We start from the raw sequence: 13,805 nt of genomic DNA on the forward strand, positions 1-13,805 counted from the left end.
AGGTTAGGTTAAGTTAGGTTAGGTTAGGCTAGGTTAGGTTAGGTTAGGATAATTTAGGTAAGGTTAGGTTAGGTTAGGCTAGGTTAGGATAAGTTAGGTTAGGTTAGGTTATGTTAGGATAAGTTAGGTTAGGTTAGGCTAGGTTAGGGATGTGTGTGTGTGTGTGTGTGTCTGTGTGTGTGTGTGGGGGATGTGGGATGTGGGTGATGTGGGATGTGGGTGTTGTTGTCGAACTAGAGATACCGAAAAGACGTTATAAGTGGGTTGTTTTTGTGACTTTTTCTGATGTAGTGTGGCCCCTTATTAACTTTAATGAACTAAAAGGGTTAAAACGAGAAAAAAATGGGGGGTGTGGGTGTTGTGACTTTCTGATGAAATTAGATAAAACGAGAAAAAATTGTGGGTGTTGTGGGTTGTGGGTGTTGTGGGATGTGGGTGTTGATCTTAGTTTATGGTGATTTTGGTGGTGTTTTGAGTGTATTCAGTGGTGTTTTAGTATTCAGTGGTGTATTTGGGAGTACTCAAATGGTGTTTTTGGAAGTGTTTCAGTGTTGTTTGGAAATGTTCAAAGGTGTTCAAAGGTGTTTTGAGTGTGTTCAAATGTTGTTTTTTTGAAGGTGATCAAGGGTGTTCAAGGGTGTTTTGAAGGTGTTCGAAGGTGTTTTGAGGTTATTCAAAGGTGTTTTGAGTGTGTTCAAATGATTATGAGAGTGTTTTGAATGTGTTCAAAGGTGTTTTGAAGGTGTTCAAAGGTGTTTTGAAGGTGTTGAAGGCTGTTTTGAGTGTGTTCAAGGGTGTTTGAAGGTGTTGAAGGGTGTTTTGATTGAATTCAGCGGTGTTTTAGTAGTAATCAGTGGTGTAATTGGGAGTACTCAAATTGTGTTTTTTGGAAGTGTTTCAGTGTTGATTGGAAATGTTCAAAGGTGTTTTTGAAAAGTGTTCAAGAGTGTTTTGAAGGTGTTCAAGGGTGTTTGAAGGTGTTGAAGGGTGTTTTGATTGAATTCAGCGGTGTTTTAGTAGTAATCAGTGGTGTAATTGGGAGTACTCAAATAGTGTTTTGGAAATGTTCATGGGTGTTGTGGGATGTGGGTGTTGTGGGTGTTGTTGTCGAACTAGAGATACCGAAAAAAAATGTTATAAGTGGGTTGTTGTTGGGACTTTTTCTGATGTAGTGTGTCCCCTTATTAACTTTAATGAACTAAAAGGGTTAAAACGAGAAAAAATGGGGGGGTGTGGGTGTTGTGACTTTCTGATGAAATTAGATAAAACGAGAAAAAATTGTGGGTGTTGTGGGTTGTGGGTGTTGTGGGATGTGGGTGTTGATCTTAGTTTATGGTGATTTTGGTGGTGTTTTGAGTGTATTCAGTGGTGTTTTAGTATTCAGTGGTGTATTTGGGAGTACTCAAATGGTGTTTTTGGAAGTGTTTCAGTGTTGTTTGGAAATGTTCAAAGGTGTTCAAAGGTGTTTTGAGTGTGTTCAAATGTTTTTTTTGAAGGTGTTCAAAGGTGTTCAAAGGTGTTTTGAAGGTGTTGAAGGGTGTTTTGATTGAATTAAGCGGTGTTTTAGTAGTATTCAGTGATGTAATTGGGAGTACTCAAATTGTGTTTTTTTGGAAGTGTTTCAGTGTTGATTGGAAATGTTCAAAGGTGTTTTTGAAGGTGTCAAAGGTGTTTTGAAGGTGTTCAAAGGTGTTTTGAAGGTGTTGAAGGGTGTTTTGATTGAATTCAGCGGTGTTTTAGTAGTATTCAGTGGTGTAATTGGGAGTACTCAAATTGTGTTTTTTGGAAGTGTTTCAGTGTTGATTGGAAATGTTCAAAGGTGATTTTGAAGGTGTTCAAGAGTGTTTTGAATGTGTTCAAGGGTGTTTGAAGGTGTTGAAGGGTGTTTTGATTGAATTCAGTGGTGTTTTAGTAGTAATCAGTGGTGTAATTGGGAGTACTCAAATAGTGTTTTGGAAATGTTCGTGGGTGTTGTGGGATGTGGGTGTTGTTGTCGAACTAGAGATACCGAAAAAAGATGTTATAAGTGGGTTGTTGTTGGGACTTTTTCTGATGTAGTGTGTCCCCTTATTAACTTTAATGAACTAAAAGGGCTAAAACGAGAAAAAATTGTGGGTTGTGGATGTTGTTGTTGTGACTTTCTGATGTACTGTGTCCCCTTATTAACTTTAATGAACTAAAAGGGTTAAAACGAGAAAAATTGTGGGTGTTGTGGGGTGTGTGTGTTAGGTGTCATAGAGTTTTTTTTTTGTGAAAATCTTGGTTACAGTGATGACATTAGTTAAAACGAGTAAAATTTGTTGGTAATTGATTAGGGTAGTGTAGTCGAATTAGAGTTACCGAAAAAAGATGATATAAGTGGGTTGTGATGAAATTAGTTTAAAAACGATATTCAAAGGTGTACAAATGATTATGAGAGTACTTATGAAGGTGTTCAAATGTTGTGCAAGAGTACTTATGAAGGTGTTCTGGGAGTATTCAGAGGTGATTTTGGGGGTGTTCGAATGATGTTTTGGAGTATTTCAGTGTTGTTTGGAAATGTATAAAGGTATTTTTGTGAGTATTCAAATGATTTAAGAGAGTGTTTTGAAGGTGTTCAAAGTAAAAGTGCGTATTAACTTCGTAATATGTAAAATTGTGACTAGTGAATTTATCGAAAAGTGGTTATAAGTGTTGTGGTGACTTTCTGATGTACTGTGTCCCCTTATTAACTTTAATGAACTAAAAGGGTTAAAACGAGAAAAAATTGGGGGTTATGAGTGAAAATTGTGAGGTGTTGGATGGAGTGTGAGGGTTCGGGAGGGTGGGGAGGAGGTTACTTCGTGGGGGAGTGACCTGAGATGAAATAGTTAAAAAATGTCTAGACTTGTGTTGTAAAGAAATTGTGGGTATTAACGAAAAAAATGTGCCTTTCTGATGTACTATATCCCCTTATTAACTAAAAGGGTAGACAAGATTCAGCCTGTGTGTGTGGGGGTCATCGCGTGACGTCACTGACCGTCGAGTAAACACATTAATGAGAGGAATAATGACGTCACACTTGTTTAGACCTGTAGTAAGAGAGAGCACCATGCCCCATAGGAGGAGTTCATTTGAATGCTTACCCCCAGAGGGGGGAATCCAAAAAACCTTGATCCAAGGAGATGGAGTCTTGGTATTATCGAGAAATTTTGGGGTGGGAGTGAAAGTGAGAGGGGTAATCCAAAAATTTGATCCAAGGAGATGGAGACTTTGATTTCGAGAAAATTTTGGGGTGGGGGTGAAAGTGGGAGGGGGTTCCGAGGAGATGGAGAATTTCGAAACCCCCATAGGGGGATCCAAAAACATTTGATCCGAGGAGATGGAGTCTTGGTATTGTCGAGAAAATTTGGGGGTGAAAGTGGGAGGGGTAATCCAAAAATTTGATCCAAGGAGATGGAGAATTTCGAAAACCCCATAGGGGGGATCCAAAAAACTTGATCCGAGGAGATGGAGTCATGGTATTGTCGAGAAAATTTGGGGTGAAAGGAGGGGTACTCAAAAAACTTGATCCAAGGAGATGGAGTCATGGTATTGTCGAGAAATTTTGGGATGGGGGGTGAAAGTGAGAGGGGGAACCTCAAAAAATTGATCCGAGGAGATGGAGAATTTCGAAACCCCCATAGGGGGGGGGGGGAATCCAAAACTTGTATTATCGAGAAAAATTTGAGGTGGGGGGTGGGTGAAAGTGGGAGGGGTAATCCAAAAATTTGATCCAAGGTGATCATAAGAAATTCAAAACCCCCATAGGGGGGAATCCAAAACTTGTATTATCGAGAAATTTTTGGGATTGGGGGGTGAAAGTGGGAGGGGGAACCTTAAAAATTTGATCTGAGGAGATGGAGAATTTCGAAAACCCCCATAGGGGGGGAATGCAAAAACTTGGTAATATTGAGAAATTTTGGGATGGGGGTGAAAGTGAGAGGGGGAACCTTAAAAACTTGATCCGAGGAGATGGAGAGCACAAGAAAATGAAATTCAAAAAAAATTCGAAAAAAATCGGAAAAAAATTCGAGGCGCGGGGGCGATCCGGACGACGCTGCAGAAGGCGCAGCAGAAGGCGCGGGCGGGGGTCGCGAAGGGCGCGGGCGGGGGTCGCGAAGGGCGCGGGCGCAGCGCGCGGCGCGACGGCGGGGCGCGCGGGCGCGCGGGCGGGCGCGCGGGCGGGCGCGCGGGGCGCGCGGCGCGAAGGGGGGGTCGCGAAGGGGGGGGGGGGTCGTGGGCGGGGGTATTGGTTGGGGGGTCAAGGGTGAGGTAGTCTCGAGGGCGAGGTCATGGTCAAAACCGGAAGTAACACCTAGGTGTGAAAAGGTGACCCTCCAGCCGCTGGTCCTAGACCGGAAGGGACCTCCCTGTAGAAGGCCTAAACCGGAAGTTCCTCGCTCAGTGGAAGGCCCTAAACCGGAAGGGACCCCCCTGTAGAAAACTTCACTACTATTAGCACTTATAACACTTTAGTGTTTGGTTTATTGATTAGCACTTATTACACTTTAGTGTTTGGTTTATTGATTAGCACTTTATTACACTTTAGTGTTTGGTTTATTGATTAGCACTTTATTACACTTTAGTGTTTGGTTTATTGATTAGCACTTATTACACTTTAGTGTTTGGTTTATTGATTAGCACTTATTACACTTTAGTGTTTGGTTTATTGATTAGCACTTATAACACTTTAGTGTTTGGTTTATTGATTAGCACTTATTACACTTTAGTGTTTGGTTTATTGATTAGCACTTATAACACTTTAGTGTTTGGTTTATTGATTAGCACTTATTACACTTTAGTGTTTGGTTTATTGATTAGCACTTATTACACTTTAGTGTTTGGTTTATTGATTAGCACTTATAACACTTTAGTGTTTGGTTTATTGATTAGCACTTATTACACTTTAGTGTTTGGTTTATTGATTAGCACTTATAACACTTTAGTGTTTGGTTTATTGATTAGCACTTTATTACACTTTAGTGTTTGGTTTATTGATTAGCACTTATTACACTTTAGTGTTTGGTTTATTGATTAGCACTTATTACACTTTAGTGTTTGGTTTATTGATTAGCACTTATAACACTTTAGTGTTTGGTTTATTGATTAGCACTTATTACACTTTAGTGTTTGGTTTATTGATTAGCACTTATAACACTTTTGTGTTTGGTTTATTGATTAGCACTTATTACACTTTAGTGTTTGGTTTATTGATTAGCACTTATAACACTTTAGTGTTTGGTTTATTGATTAGCACTTATTACACTTTAGTGTTTGGTTTATTGATTAGCACTTATTACACTTTAGTGTTTGGTTTATTGATTAGCACTTATAACACTTTAGTGTTTGGTTTATTGATTAGCACTTATAACACTTTAGTGTTTGGTTTATTGATTAGCACTTATTACACTTTAGTGTTTGGTTTATTGATTAGCACTTATAACACTTTAGTGTTTGGTTTATTGATTAGCACTTATAACACTTTAGTGTTTGGTTTATTGATTAGCACTTATTACACTTTAGTGTTTGGTTTATTGATTAGCACTTATAACACTTTAGTGTTTGGTTTATTGATTAGCACTTATAACACTTTAGTGTTTGGTTTATTGATTAGCACTTATTACACTTTAGTGTTTGGTTTATTGATTAGCACTCATAACACTTTAGTGTTTGGTTTATTGATTAGCACTTATAACACTTTAGTGTTTGGTTTATTGATTAACACTTATTACACTTTAGTGTTTGGTTTATTGATTAGCACTTTATTACACTTTAGTGTTTGGTTTATTGATTAGCACTTTATTACACTTTAGTGTTTGGTTTATTGATTAGCACTTATTACACTTTAGTGTTTGGTTTATTGATTAGCACTTTATTACACTTTAGTGTTTGGTTTATTGATTAGCACTTTATTACACTTTAGTGTTTGGTTTATTGATTAGCACTTTATTACACTTTAGTGTTTGGTTTATTGATTAGCACTTTATTACACTTTAGTGTTTGGTTTATTGATTAGCACTTTATTACACTTTAGTGTTTGGTTTATTGATTAGCACTTTATTACACTTTAGTGTTTGGTTTATTGATTAGCACTTATTACACTTTAGTGTTTGGTTTATTGATTAGCACTTATTACACTTTAGTGTTTGGTTTATTGATTAGCACTCATAACACTTTAGTGTTTGGTTTATTGATTAGCACTTATTACACTTTAGTGTTTGGTTTATTGATTAGCACTTATTACACTTTAGTGTTTGGTTTATTGATTAGCACTTTATTACACTTTAGTGTTTGGTTTATTGATTAGCACTTATAACACTTTAGTGTTTGGGTAATATAGTTGTGTGCAGCATCACTGCTGCAACTTTTTAAGGCTTGTTTCAAGGTTACGAAAAAATTAGGACCAAGTATAGTCCCTGAGAGACCCCCTGAATTGCTATTCTTGTTACATTGTCCGGGAAGCGCTATACACTTAGGGATTTAGGTTTAGTGCCAGGGAAGGAAGATATGTATTATCAAGATTACACAACATACACAATATACACAATATACACCGTTAGGGGTTCTTAGCATTTTTGCACGACTGTCTTCCTACAGCCATGCAAAATACACAAAACTCACAACGTGTAGGTGGGTGTTCTTCCAGTTGCAACCCCACTTACCACCTTCATCTACTTAGGTGCGTCTCCAGGGAAAACCAAAAGCTTTTTCTTATTGGTGAGTCAGTTGATGCTCGTGACTAGTCAAGTCAATGACTTTCCGTTCGGTGGGTCAATCGCTGCTTTCTATAGGCAAGTCTATCGCTGTTTTCTGGTGGTACGTCAATCACTGATTTCTTATTGGTGTGTTCGTTTCTTTAATAACTACACAGTTATTTTAATAACGTGTTACTTTATTTCTAAAAGCAATACTCCGTCAGTAGTGACATTTTAATCCCCCTTTTATTAGAGGAATTATAATTAATTCCTAATGTCGGATCTTTTCTTACTAAACTCAATGTTTTGATAGATTAATGTCTTCCATAAATTTAATGATCTTGTCACTAATAATGAGGAAACGACGGCGGTGTTCACACACACACACACACACACACAAAAACCACACCTCTCTTCTGGAACGTCGGACGTTCACCTCCGTTCTTATGGTACGTCGGACGTTCACCTCCGTTCTTATGGTACGTCGGATGCTCCCTTACAGTTTTATTGGCACTTCCGATGTTCACCTTTGCTGTCATGGTACGCTGGATGTTCATCTCCGCCCTTATGGTACGTCCGACATTCACCTCCGCTCTTATGGTACGCTGGACGTTCACCTTCTCTCTTATGGTACGTCGTACGATCGTTCGCCTCACTCCACATTCCGCCAGCAGCACACGCTGCCTCTCATAAGGACTCGCTCCCCTGCGGTTCTGCCCTCGTCTTGAGCAGGTAAATGCAAGGAATGCATCTGCGTCCTGTTGAGTAGGGCAATGTTAATGATTCTTCCAGGTCTGGTAAGACTGGCATCTCTATCATATTAAAACCTTACAGGGAAAAACCTCTGTTTTTTTTTCTTGTTGTGGGAGAGGATGGAGGAAGAGCGGAGGGAGCGACACACAGAAGAAACAGAAGAGGAAACCCAATGGATGCCAGTGTTAGTGTGTAGTTTTTCCAGGAATCTGAGAGACTGAAATGTCTCATTGTACGTACTACGTGTTGTAATGTCTACTTCCCAACTTGGGAGGGTCACAGCTAGGAGGGTTACGGCTATGGAGGGTCCCAACTAGAGAGGGTCCCAGCTAGGGAGGGTCCCAGGTGGGGAGGGCCACAGCTAGGACAGTCGCAGCTAGAGAGGATCCCAGCTAGGGAGGGTCCCAGGTGGGGAGGGTCACAGCTAGGACAGTCACAGCTAGGAAGGGTCCCAGCTAGGGAGGGTCCCAGGTGGGGAGGGTCACAGCTAGGACAGTCGCAGCTAGGAAGGGTCCCAGCTAGGGAGGGTCCCAGGTGGGGAGGGTCACAGCTACGACAGTCACAGCTAGGAAGGGTCCCAGCTAGGGAGGGTCCCAGGTGGGGAGGGTCACAGCTAGGACAGTCACAGCTAGGAAGGATCCCAGCTAGGGAGGGTCCCAGGTGGGGAGGGTCACAGCTAGGACAGTCGCAGCTAGGGAGGGTCCCAGCTAGGGAGGGTCCCAGCTAGGGAGGGTCCCAGCTAGGGAGGGTCCCAGGTGGGGAGGGTCCCAGCTAGGGAGGGTCCCAGCTAGGGAGGGTCCCAGCTAGGGAGGGTCCCAGCTAGGGAGGGTCCCAGCTAGGGAGGGTCCCAGCTAGGGAGGGTCCCAGCTAGGGAGGGTCCCAGCTAGGGAGGGTCCCAGGTGGGGAGGGTCCCAGCTAGGAAGGGTCCCAGGTGGGGAGGGTCACAGCTAGGACAGTCGCAGCTAGGGAGGGTCCCAGCTAGGGAGGGTCCCAGCTAGGGAGGGTCCCAGCTAGGGAGGGTCCCAGGTGGGGAGGGTCCCAGCTAGGGAGGGTCCCAGCTAGGGAGGGTCCCAGCTAGGGAGGGTCCCAGCTAGGGAGGGTCCCAGCTAGGGAGGGTCCCAGCTAGGGAGGGTCCCAGCTAGGGAGGGTCCCAGCTAGGGAGGGTCCCAGGTGGGAAAATATCCTCATTTCCTCATGACCAAAAAAAAAAAAAACAGACCTTGAACTCCTCATGACAAAGACAAAACAAACACACCATGGACTCATGACAAAGACAAAACAAACACACCATGGACTCACGACAAAGACAAAACAAACACACCATGGACTCATGACAAAGACAAAACAAACACAGCATAGACTCATGACAAAGACAAAACAAACACACCATGGACTCATGACAAAGACAAAACAAACACAGCATAGACTCATGACAAAGACAAAACAAACACACCATGGACTCATGACAAGGACAAAACAAACACACCATGGACTCATGACAAAGACAAAACAAACACACCATGGACTCATGACAAAGACAAAACAAACACAGCATAGACTCATGACAAAGACAAAACAAACACACCATGGACTCATGACAAAGACAAAACAAACACACCATGGACTCATGACAAAGACAAAACAAACACACCATGGACTCACGACAAAGAATGCAGCTTTAAACTTAATTACGTCTATAATTTAACTTTTATCAGAGGCGTGGCAAGGATTCCACACTTCTTAGATACTGTTTATCGATGGAAAATGTTTGAAGGAGAGAGAGAGAGAGAGAGAGAGAGAGAGAGAGAGAGAGAGCAAGAGTATTAGAGCAAATTACTTATTTATTGATTTATTTATTTATTTAATAACATATCGGACGTCTCCCACTTAGGCAAGGTGACTCGATAAAGAGGAAATACTTTTATTATCATTCATTCCATCACTATCTTTTCGGAGGCGTATCTACACCACAGTTCAGAAACTGTAACAAATCTCCATCCCTCCTTCAGAGTGCAGGCACTGTACTTTCCACCTCCATGACTCAAGTCCGACCAACTGGTTTCCCTGTATTTCTTCACAAATGATACTTTGCTCACACTCTAACAGCACGTCAAGTCATAAAAACCATTTGCTTCCACTAACTTCTAACACGCTCACGCACGCTTGATGGAAGTCTAAGCCTCTCGCATACAAAACCTCCTTTACCCCCTCCGTCCAACCTTTTCTAGGCCGACCCCTATCCCGCCTTCCTTCCACTAAACATTTGTACGCCCCCGAAGTTATTCTGTTTTGTTCTATCCTCTCTAAATGTCCGAATCATCTCAACAACCCCTCCTTGGCCCTCTGGATAATACTTTTATTAGCCCCACACCTCCAAATCTCCAAGATACGGATCCTCTGTGTAATACTCACACCACACATTGCCCTCAGACACGACATCTCTACTGCCTCCAGCCTTCTCCTTGTTATAACATTCACCACCTATGCTTCACACCCATATAAGAGCGATGGTACCACTATACTCTCATAAACTCTCCTCTTTGCTTCCATGGATAACGTTCTTTGTCTCCACAGACTCCTCAGTGAACCACTCACCTCTTTCACCTCATCAATTCCATGATACACTTTGTCAAAGACCCATCTGCTGACAAGTCCACTCCCAAATATATAATTATTTGGAAGAGACAAACGGAGAGGTAAATAGATTATTAGTAGAGATTAGAGATTCACTCATTAACACATTTTATGGGTTCATTTAAAGGGATATGTGTGAATTAAGGAAAATATCGTTTTTTTTTTTAAGCGGAGTTTTGTTTTAAAGGCTGTGGGAAATGTGACGAGTTATTTAAAGAGATTCTGAGCAATACAGTGGCTGGAACAGTTTATAATACTGTGGCTGGAACAGCTTATAATACCGTGGCTGGAACAGTTTATAATACCGTGGCTGGAACAGTTTATAATACCGTGGATGGAACAATTTATAATACAGTGGCTGGAACAGTTTATAATACCGTGGATGGAACAGTTTATAATACCGTGGCTGGAACAGTTTATAATACCGTGGCTGGAACAGTTTATAATACCGTGGATGGAACAATTTATAATACAGTGGCTAGAACAGTTTATAATACCGTGGATGGAACAGTTTATAATACCGTGGCTGGAACAATTTATAATACCGTGGCTGGAACAGTTTACAAATGATCCACAATACGGTAGTTGGAACAATTAATAATACCGTGGCTGGAACAATTTATAATGCCGTGGCTGGAACAATTTATAATACCGTGGCTGGAACAATTTATAATACCGTGGCTGGAACAATTTATAATACCGTGGCTGGAACAATTTATAATACCGTGGCTGAAACAATTTATGATACCGTGGCTGGAACAATTCATGATAAAGTGGCTGGAACAATTTATAATACCGTGGCTGGAACAATTTATAATACCGTGGCTGGAACAATTCATGATACCGTGGCTGGAACAATTTATAATGCCGTGGCTGGAACAATTTATAATAACGCGGCTGGAACAATTTATAATACCGTGGCTGGAACAATTTATAATAACGTGGCTGGAACAATTTATAATACCGTGGCTGGAACAGTTTATAATACCGTGGATGGAACAATTTATAATACAGTGGCTGGAACAGTTTATAATACCGTGGATGGAACAGTTTATAATACCGTGGCTGGAACAATTTATAATACCGTGGCTGGAACAGTTTAAAAATGATCCACAATACGGTAGTTGGAACAATTAATAATACCGTGGCTGGAACAATTTATAATGCCGTGGCTGGAACAATTTATAATACCGTGGCTGGAACAATTTATAATACCGTGGCTGGAACAATTTATAATACCGTGGCTGGAACAATTTATAATACCGTGGCTGAAACAATTTATGATACCGTGGCTGGAACAATTCATGATAAAGTGGCTGGAACAATTTATAATACCGTGGCTGGAACAATTTATAATACCGTGGCTGGAACAATTCATGATACCGTGGCTGGAACAATTTATAATGCCGTGGCTGGAACAATTTATAATAACGCGGCTGGAACAATTTATAATACCGTGGCTGGAACAATTTATAATAACGTGGCTGGAACAATTTATAATAACGCGGCTGGAACAATTTATAATACCGTGGCTGGAACAATTTATAATAACGTGGCTGGAACAATTTATAATACCGTGGCTGGAACAATTTATAATAACGTGGCTGGAACAATTTATAATACCGTGGCTGGAACAATTTATAATACCGTGGCTGGAACAGTTTATAATACCGTGGCTGGAAAAATTTACAATACCGTGGCTGGAACAATTTACAATACCGTGGCTGGAACAATTCACAAATAATCCACATTTAAGAGAAAAAACTTTAAACAACGTTTCGGTCGATCCTGGACCATTATCAAGTGCGAGTGTTCCTGGACCACTATGAAATCCGTCTAGTCCTGGACCACTGGCACCAGGATCATAATTTCAGGGAAGGGAAAAACGTTTTGCAGCGGATAAAACTGATTGTCGCTACTCACAGATTACATCCCTATGGTTCTAAGTACACCTCTGTGCCCTTGAGTACACCCCTGTGCCCTTGAGTACACCCCTGTGCCCTTAGTACACACCCCTGTGTCAGTGAGTACATCCTTCCCTCCCTCTCCCAAAACATAACTTGCGTCATGAGGGGATTTTCCGTATAACTTCTTGCTGTAACGAGGGTGAGACGTGATGTGATGTCATCTGGCCAAGCTGGAGCACATTCCCACCTCCAACACACCTCCGATACGGAGCCTCCTCCCCTCCTATAACTCCTTCCCATCCATCCCTTCCCCCGTCTCCAAGGCGTATGCAAATTAGGGAATTACGCAAGGGGCGGTGGAGGCTGGTTCTTCTCAAGGCTAGTTATGTCCAGAATGATGAGGTGGGACGGGGGATCCAAGACGGAGGCTCTGATCGAAGAATTTAGGTCGATAAGAGCGCTGAGAAGGTACTTAAGAACGTAGTTAGGAAATTAAGGAGCTGAGAAGTCTTTAGGTTAGTAAGGAGCTGAGTATAAGAAGGTTCTTAGGGGAAAGTATCGAGTCATTATAAATTCCGTATCATTATGTTCTTCATCGTTCTTCTTTCTCTTCCTTGTCTTGTTCTTGTTCTTCGTCTTTTTTTACTAACGGGAGATAAACTGCGGCAGGTTTTAGTTATGAATGTTTTTAGCATGTGTGTGTGTGTGTGTGTGTGTGTGTGTGTGTGTGTGTATGTTTGTGTGTGTGTGTGTGTGTGTGTGTGTGTGTGTGTGTGTGTGTGTGTGTATGTGTTTGTGGCAAATGTACTCACAGGTTGCGATCAGAGATACTGAGTGAGATCAGTGATGCTTAGCGAAATTAGAGATGCTGTCAAGAACAGAGATGCTGGTGAGATCAGAGATGCTGTCAAGATCAGAGATGCTGATGAGATTAGAGATACTGATGAGTTCATAGATGGAGCTGAGATCAGAGACAGTAGCAAGATTAGAGAAGCTGGTAAGATGACAGACGCTAGTGAGATTAGGGATGCTGGCGAGAGCAGACACTGCTGGGGGTCCATCCGAGACACGCTCTGCTGGATGCTGGAATCCGTCCCTCCCGTTGTACCAGACTTCCACCCATCATACCACCAGCTACTGCACATCCTATCACCTGTCTCCTTCCCTCCCGTATCCTACCCAAACCTTATCCTCGTAAAGGCTGGACAGGTGGAGGGGTGAGTTCAAGTGGTGGGAATAGTAAAAGTGGAACTAGTAGTAGTTGTAGTTATAATAATAGTAGTTGTTGTAGCAGTAGTAGTAGTAGCAGCAGCAGTAGTAGTAGTAATAATAATAATAATAATAATAATAATAATAATAATAATAATAATAATAATAATAATAATAATATCAGTATTGTTATTATTATTATTTTATTATAATTGGGAGTGGTAGCAGTAGTAGTAATAGTAGTAATAGAAGAAGAGGTAACACACACACACACACACACACACACACACACACACACACACACACACACACACACACACACACACACGCACACAGGATGTTCCAGAGATTGGACACAGTAACAAGGGGACACAGTTGGAAGTTGAAGACACAGATGAATCACAGGGATGTTAGGAAGTATTTCTTCAGCCACAGAGTAGTCAGGAAGTGGAATAGTTTGGGAAGCGATGTAGTGGAGGCAGGATCCATACATAGCTTTAAGCTCACGGTTCAGGGAGAGTGACCTAGTAGCGATCAGTGAAGAGGCGGGGCCAGGAGCTCGGACTCGACCCCCGCAACCTCAACTAGGTGAGTAGGTGAATACACA

Source organism: Cherax quadricarinatus, chromosome 48, assembly GCF_038502225.1.
Source record: "Cherax quadricarinatus isolate ZL_2023a chromosome 48, ASM3850222v1, whole genome shotgun sequence".
NCBI classification, from domain to species: Eukaryota; Metazoa; Arthropoda; class Malacostraca; order Decapoda; family Parastacidae; genus Cherax; species Cherax quadricarinatus.